Source organism: Notamacropus eugenii, chromosome 5 (genome assembly GCF_028372415.1).
Source record: "Notamacropus eugenii isolate mMacEug1 chromosome 5, mMacEug1.pri_v2, whole genome shotgun sequence".
Classification (NCBI taxonomy): domain Eukaryota; kingdom Metazoa; phylum Chordata; class Mammalia; order Diprotodontia; family Macropodidae; genus Notamacropus; species Notamacropus eugenii.
Window position 1 is genome coordinate 116,795,197 of NC_092876.1, and position 15,867 is coordinate 116,811,063.

The window sequence follows — 15,867 nt, forward strand, 5'->3', positions numbered from 1 at the left end:
GCTGACGTGCCAGTTTTGCTACCTCCAGGGCCAAGTGTTCTGGCTTCATTCTCCCTTCAGCACATTTGTCTGATGATTCATGAAACCACATAAGGATTCATTGACTTTACGCTTTCTCCTCACATGATGCTGATTAAGAACTGAATATAGGTGAGATACAGAGCAGCTCAGTCTGCCTCTCAGCTAGCTGGTGGGGGGAGCCACCTAGGGGAGCCAACAGGAAGGAGTGGCAAGGGAACTGGAATCTTCTTGTTCTCATTTACCATATACAAAATTTGCATCCACTTCTGGAAGTAATGCCAGGTGAAGACTGCAGGGAGAAACTGGGAATGTTTAGTCTGGAGAAGAGGAGATACAGAGATACATCATTCAGTCAGCCAAGAAACATTTATTAAGTGTCACATGATAGCCATTTTCAATTTTTTCAGGGTTTATCAGGCAGAAGGATTAAAATGGAAACCCAGAGCTAAAACTAGAAGCCTCTCAGAGGTCAACTGGTTCAAATACTCCCAGTTTAGATCATAAAAACAGCAAATTTCATAAGAGGTGGGATTTGAATGCAGGACCCCTGATTCTAGACTAAGCTTTCTTTCTACTGTGCTTGGCTCTAAAGGTCAAGATAGGAAAAATGGGTGTAGACTGCAGAAGATTTAAGATCACTTAAGGGAAAAACTTCCTAAGGAGTGGAGTCGTTCAAAGGGGAATTGGGATGACCTGGAATGTTGCAGTGTCCCCTCACTTCATGTCTTTAAGAGAAGGGTAGATGATGACGTATATCATCATGTGCAAGGGAATGTTTTTCTGCTAGGGTTTGACTTCTGAGAGTCTGTGTTGTGTAAATCGGGGCTTCTTCAAATCCTTTTCCCAGTAGCACTAGAACCAAAGTCTTCCTGACTCTGAGGACAGCTCTCTATCTCTGACTAAATGCTGTTGATTAGCTGAATTCATGTAAGACATAAAAACTAATACTTGTATGTATTCAGGAATGGGCACTTAAGTAGCAATTGCATTTCTTTAGGTACATTGTGCACTGCAGAGGCTTTCTGAAAAGCATGCTTTTAATGCAACTTTTAAAATAGTATTTATTGCTTAATAACATATAAGTGAAATTATAGATGACCTTTTCTTAGTTTCCTTTACTGGTCTATCATCTTCCTCTCATCCCGTGTTGAGGGCCAAGCCTTCATCCTAAATTCTCATTTCTCTCATTATTTCCCCTGTTGGCAAACTCATGCATTCCCACAGATTTGATTGAAGACAACTTGGTACAGAAGATTCCTAGATCTTGTCCACCCCAGATTTTTCCCTAAATCTGGTTTCAAATTTCCATCTTCCTACTGAACATCCCTTCCCAAATGATCTGCTAGAATCACAAATTCAGTGTATCTCAAATTGAACTCATACTCTTTCAGTCTAAATGTGTTCTAAATCCAATTGTCTTTATTTACATCAAGGGCATCATCATCATTAAACTGACCTAACTTTGAAACTTTGGGGTCATATTTGACTCCAGATCTAGCCACTTGCCATATTCTTTTAGTTTGTCTCTGTAATATATCTCTCACATATGCTATCTCCTCTCCAGTTACCCAGCCTAATTTGAGCTTTCATTATTTTTTGCCTGGATTCTTGTAATAGCATCTTAACTTACCAGCATATCTCTCTTTTCCAACTCACCCTTCACATCACTGCCAAGATGATTGTCTTAATGTCATAGGTCTGACAATGCCTTTCCTTTGCTCAAAAATTGTCAGGAACTCCTTGCCTTCTTAACATGGCATTTAATGTTGATTTCAGCTTACTGTTTCGATATTGTTTGGTACATGCTATACTGCTGTACTCCCTAGTCACCTCTTTATTTTGTGGACATCTCATATCTAGTGCTTAGCAGAGTGTCTGGTACAAAGTAAAAGTTTAATAGATGTTTCTTGACTGCCTATTAACTTCTTAACAATCTAGACTTTTGTTTTTATTTTAATTTTATAATTTTTATAACCCTAGGGCCTTTCACAGGACTTTAGTCATTTTAGGCATTTGATAAATATTTGTTAAATTAAGCCAAATAATTAATATGAAATGCTTTTAAAAGTACCAAAAACTGTGGAATCATAGAATATTAATCCCAAGCCTCTCATTTTCCAAATGAGAAAACAAGCCCTGGCCATGGAAATGATTTGCTCAAGCAGCAAATATGGGATTAAAACTCAGCTTCTTACATTTCATCTGTTGCTTTTTTCTAATGCACCAAATTTAGTGTCATATAACACATCTAGACTTTCTCATAAACCCATTACAGTCTGACTTCCAATCAATCTGCTCATTGAAAACTATCCTCCATTAAGTTAGCAGTGATCTCTTCATTGTTCAATCTAATTGCCTCTTCTTGAACTTTATCTATCTTAAACCCTACGGTTTTTGACACTGTTGACTAACTTCTCCTCCTGCATATTTTCTGAACCTCCATGGGGTTTCCTGACACAGATCCTCTACCTCCACCTGTCTAAATAAGTCTCCTTTTCCATATCATGCCCACTAACAATAGGTGTGCTCCAAAGCTCTGTCCTGGGCCCTCTCTTCATTCTTTAACTTGCAATCTCATCATTTTCTGCTGAGACAATTAGCATCTCTATGTAGGTAACTACCAGATTTATATATCCATCCCTAGTTTCTTTCCTGAACTCCATTTTTGTATTATGAACTACCTACTAGATATTTCAAACAAGATTTTTCATAGTTATCTCATGCTCAATATATCTAAAACAAAACACATTATCCTTTCTTTCAAACTTTTCCTTATTCTCAATTTTTATTTTGCTGTCAAGGGTACAACCACCATCCCAGTTACCTATGTTCCTAACCTCAGACATCATCCATGACTCCTCACTCTCATTCATTCCGTATATCCAATCAGCTACCAAATCTTGCACATTTCTAACATCTCTCCTTTTCTACCTACCTATTCAACCACTACCTTAATTCAGATCCTCCTCACCTCCTTCCTGGAGTACTGTAATAGCTGCTCAATTGATCTCACCCTTACTCTAATCCATGGATGGGGAACCTTTGGGCTTGAGGCCACAAGTGGCCCTCTAGGTCCTCAAGCATGACCCTTCGGCTTAGTCCAAACTTCCTTGTTCTCTTTGGATTCAGTCAAAAGGCTACACTCGAGGACCTAGAGGGCCACATGTGGCCTCAAGCCCAAAGGTTCCCCACCCCTATGGTTTAATCTATCCACCACATAGCTACCAAAGTGATTTTCATGAAGTTCAAGTCTGCCCATGTCACTATATCCCTATTCAATAAACTCCAGCAGCACATTTTTTTTTTCTTACTAGGTTCAAATGTAAACTCCTCCAGTTGACATTTAAAGCTTATCTTTACATAGTATCAAACTTGGTAAGCTGTCCTCCATGCCTGAATGTACTCCCTCCTTACCTCCATCTCTTGCAATACTTTAAGGCTTAACTTTGCTGTCATCTCCCTATGGTAAGCCTTGTTTAATTCCCTCCTACATGTTACCTCTTCCTCCGCAAATTTTGTGGAATTCATTTATTGATCTAAATGCTATAGTTTCAAATACATTGCATACTCTTTGAAGGTAGGGATTGTATTTGATTTTTGTCTTTTTTATCCCTACTGCCTAGTATAATATATTATACATAATAGGTTCTTAGTAAGTATTTGTGCAATTGAATTTAATCACAAACTTGGGTTATTTTATCTAAGAGGAAGAATTTGATATATGCTGAAAGCCTCAGATATCCCTGCATATTCACTATGGAATAATTTATATTCATATTACTGACCCTGAGTCATCAAGAAAAGTAAAATTGTACTCAGTGTACTCTGCTCAAGAAAGCAAGGAAGTACGTAAAACTTATAAGAAAGATTTCCCTCCCACATAAAGTAAAGGATATTTGGGTGCTTGGAATGGATAAAAACTCAAGTGTAGAGAAAATGCCATTATTTGGAAAGATTCATTATGTAAATATCCTCAAATAGCTGACGTTTCCTTTGTGTGTCCATTTGGAAACTCTTTCCACCAATGCAAATTCCAACCTGTTCAAATCTTCACAGATATGGTTTAGAGAACTGTCCAAGGTCCAGAAAGGTCCATAAATTTGCCTGTGTTCTCACAGCTATTAAGGGTCAGAGAGGACATTTGAACTCATCTTTTCTTGACACTAAATTCATATCTCTAGGTATTATGTAATGCTACCTCTTGCAAATATAAAAGATTTTCTTGAAAAATATTACAATTGAGTTATAATTTCTTTAAAAATTGAACAGTATAATTTCACATAAGACTTTATTTAATATTCACTCAGTTATATGGTATGTTATAGTTTATAAAATGCTTTTCTTACAATAATACCATGAAGTAAAAATAACAGAATAAATCTATGATCCTGTGGTTTTCTTCCTACTATATACCTCACAGGGTTTTTGTAAGGAAAGGACTCTGTCAATTTTAAAAGGCAGAAAGGCAATTCCTTCCTTCTTACAGGGTTCTTTTTATCCTCCCAGTGGAGAAAAGAAAAGGCATAGACAGGAGATAAAATAAAGGAATATAATGGGAAAAATGAATAAGTTAAAATATTAAAGAGCTATTGAAATGTGAGCTGTTATTACACAGTGTAAATATGAACCATAGGATCAAAGATTTAGAGATGGATGGGACTTAAAAGTTGATTTCATTCAACCTTTTCATTTCACAGATGAGAAAACAGAGGTCCACAGAGTAGTACTAATTCATGTTTCTGCAGCCTGTTAGGATTGTGTTTCAATTAATAAGCATTTATTTTATCTTCTTTCTATGCTAGGCAGCACAATAGATAGAGCCCTGAGCCTGGAGTCAGGAAGACCTGAGTTCAAATGTGACCTCACATACTTACTAGCTGTCTAACCCTGAGCAAGTCACTTAACCCTATTTGCCTCAGTTTCCTCATCTGTAAAATCATCTGGAGAAGGGAATAGAAAACCACTCAGTATCTTTATCAAGAAAAACCCAAATGGGTTTCCAAAGATTGAAAAACAGCAAAATTTTTCTTCCTCTCCACATTGAAAAAGAAAAAGAATCTTTATATCAGGGAAGAATTTAATTTTCCATCCTTTAAGCATTACAAGATGCTTTTCTCTGCCAAACAATCCTATGAGTAGGTATCATTATCCCTTTTAAGCTAATGAAGCACCTGAGGGTTAGAGAGTTTACATATTATGCACAGAGAGTTTAGGTGCTATGCTCATAGTTACAGAAATGACAGAGGGAAAGAGTTAGAATTTAGGTCCTCTGCCTTTTGACTCCAACCACAATGCTCTTCATATTACAGGAGCTTGGCTATTCACACACACACACCTACACCCACACCCTCCCACCCACCCACATACACAGATACACATGGACACAAACACACACACACACACACACACACTTTTATGATCATTAATTAGTGATTTCTATTCTGCAATACTCTACCACTGTCTATATTTTACTGAGATAATGAGAAAAGGGAACTCAAGATACAGAACAGCTGCCTCAGGGTAGATGACTGAAATATTAAGCCAGAACTGGATTGTGAGCTCAGAGCTCCTGAGACTCTATGTCATTGTCATGGGGCCACAGTGCCCTCTTGATGTTATTTTAGGAGTAGAGATATTTCCCTACTTCATGAATCCTAGAGTGACTTTCCTTTTTGTGTATCTTTGGAGACTTACTTTCATATTGTCTAGTGTTTATGAGATAAGTAGGAGTGATCACAGTTTGAATATGCCTTATTAAAAGGTTCACTTCAGGTGTTCCCAACTATAGGAACAGGTATGGCACCATCATCATCATTACTATCATTATAATTCCTCCTTCATGCACCATTTTTTTAAATTGAGTCTCTCTATCTTACCCTTGCTAGAAGCATAGCAGCCACTCATTGAGCAATCCTGCTGTTGATTGGCATGGGAGTTTTGACCTACTTCCTTTCTGATCTGATCCTGTTTGTCTCTCCTTAGACAACCTGGTTCCCCCAACTCCATCCTACACCTCCTGGACAGGGGCTCACTATCTTAATGATGAACTTAGATTGGACACTCAATTGGATTAGCCCACTGCAGCTTCAAACTCCTGAGTTCAAGAGATCAGTCACCCTCAACCTCCACAGAGCTTGGATTACAGTCATATGCCACCCTGCCTAGGACATTACATTTAAGTCCCATAGCATTTAAAAAGGGAAGAGTATAGAATGTTAAAATCATTAGGAGTATAAAGAACTATCTGAATTTTAGTTATTATTCTGGAATAATGCACACCAAATAGTAATAATTGATGTTCCTATAGAGCTTTTGGTTTACTATGGCTTAATTATTATTTCCCTTTGAGAATTATATGAACATGTAATTAATGTTATAATTACAATGCTGTTATAATTGAGAGTCAACAAGCATTTATTAAGTGTTTTCTATATTCCAGGCACTATGCTAAGTAGTAGGGAGACAAAGAAAGGCAAAAACAGATCCTCAAGGAGCTCACATCCTAATGGAAGAGATACCATGCAAATAACTATGTACATACAATTTTTATATAGAGTAAAAGGAAAGTGATATAGAAGGGGAAAGTGTTAGCAGTGGGATGACCAAAGAGACATTGGGAAGAAGATGGGATTTTAGCTGAGTCCTGAAGGAAGCCAGGGAACCTAAGAAGTGGAAGTAAGGAGATACCATGCCAGGCATGGGAGACAGCTAGTGAGAGTTCAGAGTGTTGTGTATGAGGAAAAGCAAGTAAGCTGTTGTTGCTGGGTCATAGAGAAAGTGAGGGGTGTAGAGTATATGAAGATTGGTAAGGAAGGGAGAGGTCGATTGTGAAGAGCTCTAAGTGTTAAGCAGAGAACTTTATGTTTGATCCTTAGCATAGCAGGGAGCCATTGGAGTTTATTGACAAAGGTGTGAAGTTACCTATTCTTTAGAAAAATCACTTAAGCTGCTTAGTGGGGGATGGATTGGAGCAAGGAGATACTTGAAGAAGGGAAATGATATTCATACAGTACTTTAGGGTTTGAAGAGTGATTCCTACAGATAAACTCATTGGATTTTCATACAAAGACCTTATTAGGTACACACAACAGATATCAATTTTCCCCATTTTACAAAGAAGTAAATTGAGACTTAGAAACAGATCACTTGCCAATAATCACTTAGTTTGTCACACAGGCTAGAACTCAAATTCCAGTCTCTTACTACCAAATTCTGTATGTTTTCCTCTGTGTTATACTGCCTCTGGATAGCGAGGTGCTGCAATGGATAGAGTGCAGGGCCTGAAATCAAGACTCTTCTTCCTGAGTTCAAATCTGGTCTCAGACACTTACTAGCTATGTGACCCTGGGCAAGTCACTTACTCTTGTTTGCCTCAGTTTTCTCATCTACATGAGAAAAAAATGGCAAACCACTCTAGTACTTTTGCCAAGAAAACCCCAAATGGGGTCACAGGAAGTTGGCCACAAGTGAACTGCAATAACACCTCCTCTTTTTCCAAGGACACTAGACAGGGGCCAAGAGGATTGCATTTATGTCTTGGCCTTTCTCCATATTTATAATCTTACAGTGGGTAAGCTGGTTTATCCCTCTGGGTTTCCCTTCTTGTATTAAAAGGAACAGATTGGATTAAATAGCCTTGAAGATCCCTAACACCTTTCTATTTCTAGTTCAGTCATTTTAGTCCAACCTCCCCAGAATTTGGTCACCAAGTAAATAGTCCTAAACTCAACTGCCTCAGGAAAGATTGCTCATAACTGGGTTTTGCATTTGCCTGGCCACTCTACACCTACACAGGCTCCAAGTCTGCACAGCTCAGGCCTAAGGACATCATTTGCTAAGAAGCAGTTAGCACCTTCATTGGGTCAGACCTTTGTGTAGGAGTTTCTTTTAGAATCCCTTGGGCTTTGTTATGAATTCTTAGGCAATCTTAGAGTGAAAATGTGTGAATATGAATAGAATTATGGGAGAAAATCTTGGTTCCTTTTGACTTTAGTTTCTGCATTTTTTTTCTTTTTCAAATGCTTTATGAAATAAATCAAATGTCATTGAAACAAGTTTATTTAATCCTATAAGAGGTTCCCCTCACAGGGTATCATTGAGGGAGGTTAATTTATTTTTATGTTGTGAGTTTCTAGAGGGAACAGGGTATAAAGGAAAGAGCAGTGGGCTTGGCCTAAGAAACAGAATGAAATACATCCCTCTTCTTGATGGAGAGGTAGGGGATCTTAGGCACAGGTTATTACATAGGTTATCAGACACTACTACTTTCTCATTTAAATTTACCTAAGTAGTCTTGTTTGTTATGAAGAATTTGGGGTGTGGAGTTATGTTGGTAAAGTACTGTGATATTTTAAAAAAGAGACATCAATTTAAAAGAAAACTCGAAACTCAAATTCAAGAGAGCTATGTTCTAATTATGGCTCTGTTACCAACTGGCTAGAACTATAAGTAGCTCATTTAATCTCTTTGGGCCTCAGTTTTGTCATCTGTTAAATAGGAATAGCAAGATCTGTAGTACCTACCTCATAAGGATTCACTGAGATAGTATGTATAAGGCATCTGTAAAATTAGGGTAATAATAGCACTCATTTACCTGGGTCATTGTGAGTGTTACATGAGATAAGCATGTAAAGTGTTTTGCAAAGTTTAAAGTTCTACGTAAATTCTAGATATTATGACGTGAAAGTAGAGGCTATCATTATGGCTCCTGTCAAAGACAGTAAGTCTTTTAATGCAACCTATGTACTTTCTACCATTTGGTCATAGAATACGTGAAGAAATGGAGACAGGCATTAGTAGACTGTCATATATTATGAATTGACTTAATAGAAGTAGCAGAACAGAAAGCAGGCAAGTTTGTGGTAAGATGAAGGAATAACCAATGGACAAACCATATCATGAGACACAGAAGAAACCCCCAATAGTGGAAGGCAGCACCTTCTGTGGTTATAGATGGATATATGGGGTGGAGGAGCTCTTCTAGGAGTACAGAACAAGAATTGCAAGGTGAGATGGCACAGTGTCCTTCGGTGGAAAAAGCACTGGCTCTAGATTTCCAGGTTGCAATCTTACCTCTGATGTTAACTACCTATGGAACCATGAACAAAGCCTTTACCTTACCATGCCTCAGTCCCTACAGCTATAAAATGAGGAGGATGGGGTCAATGGATTCTCCAGTCACTTTGAACTCTAGATCTCTGATTCTCTGATTATGATCTGCTCCATTGGGAGAATGTCCATATTGAAGGAATCACTAGCTATATTAAAGCATTGAAATAAGATCAGAAGGACCCATTGTGGCTGGGGGGAAATTAACTTCCTTGAAGTCTTCCCCTCACCCCTCCTCAGGTGTCTTGACATCATATCCTACCACAGAATCATTGCCCAATATCCTTGGCTCTGGGGACCTACCTCTGCCTGCTGGTTAGAATTCGTTAGTTGAATAAGCTTAGATCCGAAAAAGAAAGGAAAGCAGAAAGGCTTCTATGACACAGTGATGGGAGGGGGAAAGGAAGAGGAATCAATAACAGATTTTTTTTTCTCTCTTTCCTTTTGCTTCATCTTAAACTTGCTTAATAAGGAGGATTTCCAATTATCATCTGCAAATGCAGCTTCAGTGAGGACAAATTTGTAAAGTTTTCTTGTAGTTCATCATGTAAGGTGGTTTGGCTTTGACTCATTAAAATGGTGATCCTTACATTCTAATTAGCAGACTGTGCCTTTTACTTACCATATTTTTCATCTTTTGGTGATAGGCACTTGGCAAGAACAAGGCTTTGGGCTGCAGACAGTAAAATCAAGGAAAACTTGCTAAGCAAAATTGCTATTAGCAGTTTAATCATTTGTGTTAAGTACCATGGATGGGATCCAAGAGGGAAAAAAAAATGCTTCATGAAGCATTGAACTTTGGTGGCCTTGTGAGTTTAAGCAGTTTTCCATCAGCAGAGCATTCAGTTTCTGTCCTCGTTCTGTAAATAACATAAATTAATAATCCCATAGAGTTTATGGCTGGTGATTCATAAGCAGAGCTGGACAGTGAGTATCACTGTTCTCAAAATGTATTATTACTTATTTATGTTGCTTTTCAGGATTAAGAATTGTGGCAATTTTTCTATGATTGAGGCAGAAGGATTGTTTGCCTGCCTGAATCAGATACCTCGTTCCCTCTGTACTTGGCACCATTTTGAGAGTAGAGTTGAGTTAAAAAGAATGTACCCATTTGGAAGTCCAGTGGAGACATTTCTAGACCTTAAGAATAACCTGATTTTAAATGTTAGCCAGAAGGAAAGAAACATTATTGTATTTTTTGTGAATATTTAAGCATTTCCTTTGAAAAATAAATATTAACTCAGTAACAGAAACATCTGTAGTTCTTTTGCTGGAATCCACTTTTTAAAAACTTTGTTGAATTATTTTTCATTCTAAACTGAAATACCTGTTTAAGGAATGCATTAAAGATAGAAAGATTTCTGTTAAATATTATGGATTTATAAATATGTATTATATTGATGTGTTATGTGCATATATATATATATTGTAGATATCTCTGTGTGTCTGTGTATAAATAAACAAATATATGTTATAGAGTCATAGAGATAGATAGATAAGGTAGAAAAGTGTAGGAGAGAACAGAGGTATGCCGAAAGGGACAGAGGCAAAGAGACTAAGTAAAAGACATAAATGCTCAGATTTACTATATGTACTTAAGGGCTATGTTGATAAATTGAATTTCCTATTCAAGAATCTTCCTAACTTTGTGATAGCATGGATAGCGGGGTATCTATGCCAGTTTAGAGGTAGGAAGGTTGATTAGAGAGAATGGTTGTCTAGTCCTCAACATTATACCCAGCCTTTACCACCAGTTCTTGTGAAATTAGACAGTAAAGGTCAGGGCTTGCAAACAAGTCCATGGGTAAGGATTATTGGCTCTGATCTTTAGAGGAATTTCTGTACCTGCCAACACCTGTGTATAGACCTAGGACAGAGTCTGCCTTGTCTAGTATCTGTTTCAAGAACATATATTTTTATATAAATAGATATGTGTATGTGTAAGTGAGTATTATATGTGCATTTATAACACATATAAGGTATTATATAGATGTAATATAGATGTATACAAAAAGATATATATATATAGTCTGTATAATCAGAATTGCTGTGGGTAGAGTGTTGAACTTTGAGTCAGGAAGACCTGAAGTCAAATCCTGCCTTAAATATTTAATAGTTCTTTGACCAACTCACTTATATCTGCCTTAGTTTGTTTTTCAGTAGTATCCAACTCTCATGTGACTCCATGGACTCATCTCACTGCATTTTCTTGGAAAAGATACTGGCATGGTTTGTCTTTTCTTTTTCCAGTGTATCCCCATTTTCCAGATGAGGAAATGAGGAAAATAGGGATTAAGTGATTTGCCCAGGATCACACAACTAGTAAATGTCTGAGGTCATATTTGAATTCAAATCTCCCTGATTCCAGACCCAGTGCTTTATGTATTTTCCCACCTAGCTGCCCCTTGCCTCAGTTTTCTTGGCTATAAAATGAGACAATGATAGTAAAATAAAATTTCACATTCTACAGGAAGCCTTCCTAGCCCCTCTTAATTCAGTGTCTTTCCTCTGTCTATTAATTTTCTATTTACCTTTTATATAGCATGTTTTGCATATTTTCTTTTACATATTGCCTCCCCCATTAGATTATAAGATCCTTGAGGGCAAGGAGTATCTTTTATCTTTTTTTTTGTTGTTCTCTGGCGCTTAGCACAGTGGCTGGCACATAGATGACACAATAAAGGTTTAGTGCTTGATTGTATGTTTTATATAGCACACCTATAAATAAATGTACTATATTATCAAAACATTTATGCCATTAACTTCTTCTCTATGCCCTCCTCTTCCCACTGGAAATACTCTGCTCTCTTTTCCCCTATTTCAGGGTCCACCTTCCTATAATTAATTCCACCTTGCCCTCACAATGATCTCTCCTTCCTGTGAATAACTATTGTATTCATTCACAATGATTCATAATCAGTTGGCTTTCTAATAGCATTAATTATCTTCCCATTCCTTCAACATCTTTCTTTCAAACATATGCTTATACACAAGATGCTGTCCTTGGCACTGGTAATACTGAGATGAATCAATACTGTTAATGTCATTAATCCTAGCATTTGGATTATATGGTGCATCATTAAAAGGTTTTTATTTAGATTATTTCATTTTTTTCTGACTGTTCTTTGAAGTAACACTTATATCAACCTGCATTTATTAAGCATTTGCTATATGCCAAGCACTGGGGATACAAAGTAAAAAAAATAAAACAGTTCCTGACTTCAAAATGCATGCATTCTACTGAAGAATTCAAATTGCACTTATATACATGGGTGTACATTATACACATATGTGCATATTTATACACGTGTGTGCATATATGAACCTTTATCCTCAAAACTATTCTGTATATTCTATCTGTACAAATACACATATGTAATATCACTATGTAAATGTTTATTATATATTATTTACACAGGCATGCTAGATAAGACAGACACTGCCCTGGGTCTATGAACAAGGTGTTAGCAGGAACAGAAGTTGCTTTAAAGACTGGAGCTACAGTCATACTTGCCTATGGACTTGCTTGCGAACCTTGATCTTTATTCCCTAATGTCCCAAGATTTTATGGGTAAGGGTTGGGTATAATGTTGAGGACCAGACAACCTTTGACAGATACCTTTGCCAACAGAGTTGGCAAAGCACTTTACATGTTATCTCATTTGAACCTCACCACAACCCTGAAAAGTAGATGCCCATATTACCCTCATTTTAAAAATGAGAATTCTCATATTTACTGAGGTTAAGTGACTTGCTCATAGTCACTTAGCTAATCAGTATTAGAGGCAAAATTTGACCTCAAATTTTTCTCACCCAGTATTCCAAACACTATGCCAAAACTCCTTACAATTTGAAGTTTTAAACTTCCTTTTGTTGTTCATTTATTTCATTCATGTTCAACTCATCATGACCCCATTTGGAGTTTTCTTGGCAAAGAAACCAGAGTGGTTTGCCATTTCCTTTTCTAGGTCATTTTATAGATGAGGAAACTGAGACAAACAGGGTTAAATGGCATGCCCAGGGTCACACAGCTGGTAAGTGTCTAAGGCCAGATTTGAACTCAGGAATATGAGTCTTCCTGACACCTTGCCAGACACTCTATCCACAACATCACCTAGCTTTCCATAAGAGACCATAAGAGAAAATTCAACTTTAATATTTTACAGAAGAAACTGTAAAATATTTTTAAATGAGGTAAAGTAACCTAGGTTATCACAGCAGATAGAGAATATTAGCCAAATTATTAGTCAAATCCAGGCAACCACCTTGCCTTGGACTGCTTAAAAACATCATAACAGAAACCGTTATCTGTCCTCAAAGCAGGTCTCCTCTCTGACATTCTGTGTTTAGAATTCTTTCCCCCTCTTTTATGCTTCTTTTAATCCTTTCACCAACAGCTATGCTTTGCAATGGAAATGGGCCTCTGGGTTGCTTTTGGCCTGAAGTGTAGCAGGGTGGTTACTCAGGACCTCAGAGAATCTACATCATAAGAGCCCTTGGGGAAATCCATAGGACAAGAAGGGAGCAAGCTTGACTCTAGTGTATGTTTTTATTACTGGGAAAGGTTTCTGAAGGTTTTCTTTATTTCAATCTTGTAAGTTCAGGAAAAACACATTTCTAAAAGTCCATTTCCTCTTATTATCTGTATTACTTCCCCCAGCTTAAGAGCTCTTGTAATTTTTTTCTCTGCAAATGAAAAACACTGCAAATTGTGCTTCAACGATATTGTCATTTATTGCATGGAAGGCTACTTTGTGTTCTCTCAGAGGTTTTTCTGTTTCATTAAGGAAGGTATTTCTTTCTGTTAAACTTGGCTAAATATTTTCTTTGAAGTAGAAAAACAAGATGTTTGACAAAAGATTTGCTCACTGCCGCGCCCCCTACCTCCCAAACTAATTACTAAGCATTTGCTTCTGACCAAAGTGTCTTCTCTTCTGGGAGAAAAAGTAGGGGGTGAACTGACTTCGCTGGTATAGGGCACTCTAATGTCCAATACAAATTGGCATTTGATCTTAAATTTCTAATCTTAGAGAGTTGCTTGAGGTAATGAGGGGTTTAGTCAATAACTGTCAGAAACAAGAGTTCAGCTTGGACCTTCTTGACTACAAAGTTGGCTCTCTATCCACTATGCTACAAAGCTCACCTTTTATTATTCTACTCAGTAGAGTTATAACACATTGACTATGGAATCCTTCATGCCTTCTTCCTCTCATCACAATATAATCTTCCAGTAGGAACACTGCTTGGAGTCATCTATAGATTTTGTTGAGAAGAATTTGAATTCCTCTTATTTCACTTTGCAGATTGACATGTGCATACCTCCTAGCTGAAAGACAAGCTAACTAAAAATCCTCACCGACACCATCTTCTCTTGTTCAATTGGCTACCACTAGTTCCTTTGTGTACTACTACCTACCAATGGAAATATAAATGGGGCAGACTATCTAAATTCATATTTGATTAGGGAAGGAAGTGTTATAATCATGAACTAAAAAACCCAAGTTCTTTACTTTATGTGGAAAATCTCTACAAAATGGATGGGAATATAATGACTGGAATGCTGAAATTGGAGTCTGGAAGTTCATCTGAGTTCAGTTACTGCTATAGATGCTAATTATTTATGTGGCCGTGGAAGAGTCACTTAACCACACTCTGTCTCAGTTTTATCAACTGTTAAATGGTTTAATAATAGAGCCTACATCACAGGACTGTTGTGAGGGTCAAATAAGGTAACACAGATCATGGGAATTGTAAATCATAAGGCCTTACATATGGCAGCTACTATTGCTTATGAAGTTAATAGTAGATCTACTGGATAGAATAATAAATTTGATCAATATACATAGGATCCGGCTTCCAATCCTACTTTTGTTACTTGCTACTTGTGTGTCCATAGGTAAGTCACTTAATTTCTCTGCATCTCACTTTCCTTATCTTTAAAATGAGGAGAATGAACCAGATAGATTCCAAATCTATGATCTTTTGACTGGACAACCTCTGAAGTCTCTCCCAACTAAAGCTTTGACCCTGTGATTTCTCATTTTACCATGAATAATCTGATTTCCAGAAGGTAAATTTACTCATTCAAGGAAACATAGCTAGTCAGTTACAGACCTAGAATGAGAATACAAACTTCTTGACAACCAGGTTAGTGTTCCTTTCATTGTATCATGGGGCTCAGTTCAATAAACCATGAGTGTTCATTTTTATGACTATCCCAAGTCCAAAACTGTGTTTTTCAAAGAATATACCACACCAGAATTGCCTTTTTCATTCTCCATTGGGTACTTGGAACATGATGTAATTTAACTGTGGCTTTTGCCTTAGCCTTTCCCATTCTGCCTCTCCTTGCCAAAGGCAAAATTTCTTAGCTTCAAAGATAGATTACATATGAGTAGCCCAATGGCAGTAAAAGAAATATATAAGTTATTTGTAGAGCAGAATCAGAGAAAACAGAAATGACCTATTACATCATCTCATCTGCCCTGGAATCATCCTTTACATTTGGCATTAGGTTGGTCCACAAGCTCCCTGCAAATGAAATGCAAGAATCCTAGTTGGTGTCTCTGTGATCACTTTCTGCTCAATCTGTTTTCTTTGATTACTTTTTCCTCTCTATTCCTCCCAAAATGTTTTTTCAGATTCCCTTTCTTCATTTCAACTACTGACATTTCTTATGAGTGTTTAGCACAGTGACTGTCATACAGCAAATATTTAATAAATGATTTATCTGTCTGT